We start from the raw sequence: 7,416 nt of genomic DNA, 5'->3' as shown, positions 1-7,416 counted from the left end.
ATAACCATGTCTTACAAAGCGTGGATATTTTACGTTTGTTATGAAATGTTCGCAATTTAATTTTAATTTAAATGGTTCTTGTCCAAGCTAAGTTTACCATCACTGCGCCTCAAAGGTGTGCCGAGAGTTGCTTACAGCGCTCCAAGTGGCTCTTGGCAAACTATATGGGAAGGGTCCTATTTACGGGGAGCGGTGGGTAGAGGGGAAGTGACTTTTTTCGCCGGACGCGCCGTCTATATTTATGGCGGGTAACTAAGCTCGCACCGCATCTACGTTTATAATATCTTTGCATTGGTCCACAGTACAAAGCGGAAAAATAAATCAAATCAGCCGACAGGAAAAAGTTGGAATATGAAAGCCTCAATTAGTTAGTTTCACTTCAACCATCAGCTAACTTCACTTTGTTAAAAGCTGAGGGGGAAAAATGGATCAAATGCAGGGAACAAAACTTTATTTCTGTAATATATTTGTAATTAATAATCATTATTATTATTTTATTATTTCATTAAATAGTAATTTAAAAAAAAAACTATTTTTTAACTACACTTATATAGAAAAAATTACCTTTTACGAAGATACTAGCTCTCAACGACTTCTGGAAACTTTGCGTGATTACTGAAAGCGAGGTCACTACAGGACTTTTCTGCATAAATCACACCATTGTTAAATTAATCGCAAAATAGTTGCGCAAAGAAAAATGAAAATAAAACAGTAATAATATGATAAATGAATTTGTTCGATTATATTAGGATTAAAATCAAAATTGGTTAGATTCTCTCTGGCGTATATCTTTGCGGTCTTAAATTTTAATGAATATTACACATTGAATTTTGGTTACCAGTGAAACTCGCACACCCTACTAGATGTTTTGAGAGATGATGCACCGCCGAGATTTGGAATCTAATTTCCTCCTTGTACATAAGTGAGCGGCAAGACGCAGGCAGTCGGACATTCGTTCACGTATAGAGCACATGCGCACAACACACGCTTTTTTCAGACGTGACTCGGGCAGGAAATTATGTAAATGACCGTTACATGTATGTACACAATGTATATTTTGCGCATGGAGGGCTCGAGTGGTGCAGACAAGTGACGAAAATACATGTAGGCAAAAAGATCATATGTTATACCTCGTAGTTCATCAAGACACATCCTACGTCGTCTGATAAAATTAGGGACGAGCAAAATCCCTGAACAGTGATTGGCAGGTCCCCGGTCCACCGGGACTGTCATCAGGACTGCCCGCACGTGATTGCGACAGATCTGGCCAGTTTCTGAAGGAGCGGACACATGCTGAATGTCGATATGCTTCTGATTCCCCGGGAATCGACATTAAATGCAACTGAACTAGACTATGAGGACGATCGTTCCTATAATTCTAGATTATGATTTACTTCCGTATATCAAAATTTCATGCAATATGGAATCAAGTTCAGATACACTACCGACAGAAAGTTTGGGTACATTTCGTTTGACTGTTTTAATATTCATACTTCACTACAAACACAAATATCTGTGCAGAAACTAAATCTACGACTATTAAGTGGAATCAATTAAAAGATTCGAAATTTTCTTGTCGAATTATCCTACGTTAAAATTATTAGTATAGAAAATAAAAAAAAACTTTGTTTCAAAGTTAATAGTTTTTTTTAGCTACATGAATAGTTTTTTATCTTGAGTTCAACTCTTTGCCAAATCTAAAGAAGTGTTCCTAAAAATATGGAAAAATCATAAAATCAAGAGTAAATCCTACTATTTTAATCTAAATCGAGAGTACTACCGCACGTAAGGGACCGTTCAAGTATTATGTCACACATTTTTGGACGATGGGGACATGGCCATGGGCCTCACATTAGAACTGACCACATTTCCTTCACTCCCCTCTCTTCTGAAATTCGTAGTAACTAACCACATTAGGGCAACAAGAATCGCAGGATTACATGTAGGAGGACAAAAAGGGATTGTAAAATTCCCCCCAGGGCTAAATGAAAAACCCTTTTCCTGAAGAAAATGACCTAAGAACCGATTTAACTTTGATTTTTTCATCTTGATTTCATTATTTGTGACAGATGTGTCATAAGGGTCGCCCTTTTATTTTACATTTCGGCATAATTTTCCAGATATCATTTTTTATTCAGGTATATTGTGTCGAAAATAAATTTATAAGCTTCTTTGAATTAACCTATAATTCCTCGGAATTTACTATAATTTCTTTGCAATTCTTTCGAATCCCGCCGACAAAGAAATTACTTCGACTTCAAATGTACTAAATATACAATATTATCTTTCGTTCGAAATATTTCCAAAGAAGGTACTTTTTCCATGTTAATTTAAGGGGAAAATTTATGGTTTTTGATGTACTGGTTAGTATTAACAATACTGATCAGAGAATAAATTAGCTGTTTTCGTTTTATAAATATTAGTGTTTGTCAATTCAGGTGCGCAAATGTTTCTAGATTAGTTGAAATTCTTTAGAACTATATTAAATAATTTTAAACTATGCTGCATTAGATTGAATGAAACCAAATTATTCTGACTTCTTTAGATTCTTCGAATTTCTTCGAATTCTTTAGAATTATTTATAATTCTTTTTAATTTAGGAGAATTCTTCTTAACATACTTAAGTTCCTCTCAATTCGCTATAATTCTACTTGATGTCAATAGATTTGTTTAATGCCTTGAATTTAATTGAACACTGATTGCTAGCTTATTTATTACAGTTTCACATCAATAAAATACAATTAAATATTGAAAAAGCATGTATGAAAGCAAATGCTACTAAAAAAATGCCAGCAATTAGTACACGAAGTGGCACCAATCCGATTTGAAATAGGTCGAGCGAAAAGCATCAGTACCTCCCCCCCCCCCCCCCCCCCCCCCCCCCCCCCCCGCCAACAGCATTAAATTTGCAAGTTCCCAGAAACAATAGAGCATTTTTTTTAGATAATTCTAAAGTTACGGGTTTGTGTAAGACTAGAAATTTGCTTATGTATATATATACAGGGTGGACACGCTTGGGCTTACCAAAATGTATGCAACCTAGCGTGAAAGACGGGTTGCATACTTTTTGGTAAGCCGCAACGTGTCCACCCTGTATACATATGCCTCAAATTTACTACAGGATCATAAAGATTGGATTTTTTTAACAATTATGAAAATTGTGCTAGCTTCTGCATAAATACTTTCTTAACGGCTTAAGAATTTGAAAAACCTCCTGGGAACAAGAGGAAATTTTTCATAAAATTTTAAAGTTAGGGTTTATATTAAAACTAGAGTTGTTCTTATCTCTTAAGAATGAATCACTTTACGATATAAGCTACGAAAAAAATGAGATAAAACTTGTTCATCCAAAAAAGAGCTATAATTTTTGATAGGATAGTTAGTTTTTGCTTTAGTCGTAAAAAATAACATTCTAAATAAAAATATTAAATTTGTTTGAAAAAACGACACAAGATAAGAACTTAAATTATCAGACAAAAGTTGTTCGCCTAAAAAGATCGATAAATTTATTATTAATTATTTTTCGATAGGACGAGTAGATTTTCTTTTAATCGTAAAACATAAGATTAAAAATAAAAAAATTAACTTTTTGCAAAAAGCACAGAAAAGACGAAAGAGGACATAGCCTCCTATATAGGACTCTATATAGATTCCTGTTGTAGACCCTATGCAGATGCGCAGTAGTTTTTATTTATATTTAATCATAAAAAACAACATTAAAAATAAAAAAATTATGAAAACAAGGAAATAAGAATTAATATGATTCAATTTTTATGCATATTCTGAATTGTAATGATATACATTTATTGAAATGATACATGTTTCAGAGCAGCTTAGAATACAATTTAAAGCAAAATAAGAAACAAATACAAAAATAATCATGATAAATACAATTTACTTTTTATCCTGCAATTTTTTAATAAGTAATCCCTGGCAGAGTTACATAAAAAATGTATTATAATTGATATAAAAGTGTTGTGTATAATGTAGAAAAGTTGACAGGTTGGACGAAATCGAGTGCGAAGCACGAGATACGCGATAAGAATGTGTTTGTTAAAGCCAAAAGAGCTTTAACAACAGAGAGTTCAAAATCACAAAATCACAGTTATCGCTCCGTTCACCTTTAATTTTAAAGAGTCTGCTCCCGAATGCGGAAGGAATTCAAAGACTAAGCGTGAAGTGCGATTGCCCTCAGTCGCGTGCCGTGGGTGCGCTCAAACTCTCGAGCAAAGCTTTTTTAATGAAAGAGAATTCACAATCACAAAATTACAGTGGTGGGTGTTTTGTGTCTTAATTTGAAATTGCTTGCGCAAGAATTTGCGAAAATATAAAGACCGAGCGCGAAGCGCGAGAAACAACAGTCGCGCGACCGAAGCGAGCCGCGCGTGTAGCTCGCGATGAGAATGTGCCTGCGTAGCGGGCAGATTATTTTTTTTACATCAATGACAATTTTTCTAGCCTCTGTATAATTACTTTCATGGAGAATTGAAATTTTATAGCCTTCTACGAACAACAGGGAATTTTTTTAGAAAACTGAATAGTTAGTGGTTGATGTAAAATTAGACATTCTCTTATTTTTGCCTCAAAATCACTATTGCGCCATTTACATTTATTTTATTACATTAACGCAATTTTTAATGTCTTCTGCATACTTATTTTCCTGGCAGTTTTGCTATTTTTAGCCTTCTGGGAACAACAGGACATTTTTTACCAAATGTCAACACTGTGAGAAATAGCTGGTGGTTGAATTACGTTGGTTGAAATTGCAACTATTTGTGAATGAAAAATGAACAACGCGTCTAATGGAAATTTCAACTATTCAGTTGAAAATTCAACCACATATAACTGAAATTTCAGTAAAGCGATAAATATTTTATTCGGCACAATTAGTGAATTTCAAAGCAAGTATAGTTTTTTAGGGATTGGATAGGTTTAATTTAAGATTTTTAAATAATCCCAGATATGAAATGAAACCCATAAAGATTCTTTAAAAATACTGTGCTTTGCAAATTACTAACTTGACCAAAATAATTCTGATAAGGAATCATGAATTGGTTCGTACGTTTGTGTCGTGAGATCCATGAGATTAATAAAGTGCATATATAATATTTAGAAAAATAAGCAGCCTAAAGAAGAAAAGCATAAGGCACATTGGAATTTTATTACCCTTATGAATTTCCTGTCCGCTTATAGAACAACTTTTCGATACTCGTTTTTGTAATCGTAACCTAAAAAAGCATACAGCCGTTAATACCGATAGTATGAATGACATTTTCTCGTTGGAATAATATTATTCCTACGTGACTTTTTCCCTTAAAGATATTTCTTTTACTAAATACTATATGTATGTCCTTTAATATTTGTATGAATCTCACGACACAAAGGAGTCTTGGGATTTTGTCGCGTTAGGGTCTGGCTGCGCGAGAAGTATGATGGCGTATGGATGTATGCTCATCTTCATTAATTTTCAACTACATTTGTTTGAATTTTATTTCAGTCCTGTAAATGAACGAGTTTCAACCACAAAAGTGCTTGAAAAGTGGTTAAAGAGTGGTTGAATTTTCAGCATATTTATAACAGTGCAGCTTACGTGTTGAGTTAAAATCAAAATATTTCCTATGTTTGTATATGCTTGCAAATTCCTTACAGCTGATTTAATATTGAAATATTACATTTATTAAATCGTTGCAAATTTTTCCAGCTTCTGCATAGTTACTTTCACGGCGGCTTCGACGCTTTGAGCCTTCTAGAAACAACAGGGAATTTTGTATAAAACTTTCAAGTTGGGTGTCGGGATAAAATTATAATGTTTTCCTTTTTGGTTACAGTTACAATGAAACTCTTCTATCGTGCCGATTTTGGAGCTGAATGTGGGTGGGAACTGACTCATTATAGCCCGTTCTGCTTTTGTTTGTTCACGTCTGAGTGCTTGTCTTATTGACAACCGCAGTCCTCATGCAGCTACTGTCATACCTATCTGCAGCGCGGGGTCAATTCTCGGAAGGGCTATAGAAGGGATGACTATTGAAGGGTTTCAGTGCATTGCTTTTTATTTTTATTATAAAGAATATTTTTTATATTTTTGTCACTGTTTTCGCTAGCAAATGCAAAATTAGATAAATTAACCTTTTTAAAAAGGGAAATGTATATATGTATATGTCTGTTTTCAATTGCAGGTGTTACATACTTTTGTTTTTTAACTAGCATAAGTATCTGTTATTCAGACCTTACAGTTTTCCTATAAATAATCCCTGACTAGAAGTCAGATTTTTACTTGTGAATCTTTTTAATCCTCTTTTTTTTATAAAATTTTTCATTAAAAACTATATTTCTTTTCGATATTAAGTTTGAATTTGATAAATAAGGACAATAAACTCATGATTCGTTTCAATCTGCAGGGTTTGCTCATGAATACCTTAAGAATTCTTTTAATTGAGCCTTCATATTTTTACCTCAAATTCTTGAAAGAAATCTTTATATTTTAATTTTTTTTAAAGAATTCATTAAATATTCACAACTTTAGAAACCCATTAAAAATTTTTTGTGGCTTGTTTTTCTTTTGCTATTTGGAAAATGTAATAATTTAAATAGATTGGTTCAGAGTCACCCATTAATGTACCTATGTTAGTCTCAAATTTCGTACTGCACACATGTAATTATATAAGGGCCGGTCAAGAATCAGAGTCGTAAGCGTCGACGTTCGAATGTATATGCGTACTTGACGTCATACATTGTTGCCAACGGTCGCAGCGAGAAAACGAAAAATTCGAAACAGTAAAACTGATTGGATAGTTGGCAACACGTGCGTATGACGTCAAGTACACATATACGTTCGACGTCGACGCTTACGACTCTCATTGTGAACTGGCCCTGATATAATCGAAAGCTTCATTTATTGTATAGAGTAAAGGTGCAGGTCAGAAAAACTCATTGTGAGTGGGTTGAAGTAGACGTTAAAGTACACTGTTGAAAACTTCTGTTGGAAACTTCCACTATGGATTGGAAGTTTATTTCCGAAACGTAAGGTAACGCTGGAATACACAATATTGTAGTTTTAAAATTCTGGCATTGGTATGCTACCTTACATGGCTTAGAATTTTATAATATAAGTCGAGTAGCTGGATATCTCGACGCCTTTTGAAGATAAAAATTATAACAACAAATGGTAAGTTCGCTACCCGGGTGCAGCGGTTCGCGCACCAGATAGTGTAGCACACATTCTATGAGAACTTTTTAAGAATTTAAATTGTGCGAATTGTCAAAATAACTACCATTAGTGAGTCGACGATCCGGGTGAATCTAGTCGAACGCTAGGTACAGTCTGTCAAGTTAAAGCGAGGGTGGCTTTACTCGCAGTCGGTAAGGTGTATCGACATGATTTTGGTGTCAAAATATTAAGAAGAGCTCCCTCTTTCA

Source organism: Belonocnema kinseyi, chromosome 8, assembly GCF_010883055.1.
Source record: "Belonocnema kinseyi isolate 2016_QV_RU_SX_M_011 chromosome 8, B_treatae_v1, whole genome shotgun sequence".
NCBI classification, from domain to species: domain Eukaryota; kingdom Metazoa; phylum Arthropoda; class Insecta; order Hymenoptera; family Cynipidae; genus Belonocnema; species Belonocnema kinseyi.
The sequence above is the reverse complement of the archived record's forward strand: the minus strand, read 5'-3'. Positions refer to the sequence as shown.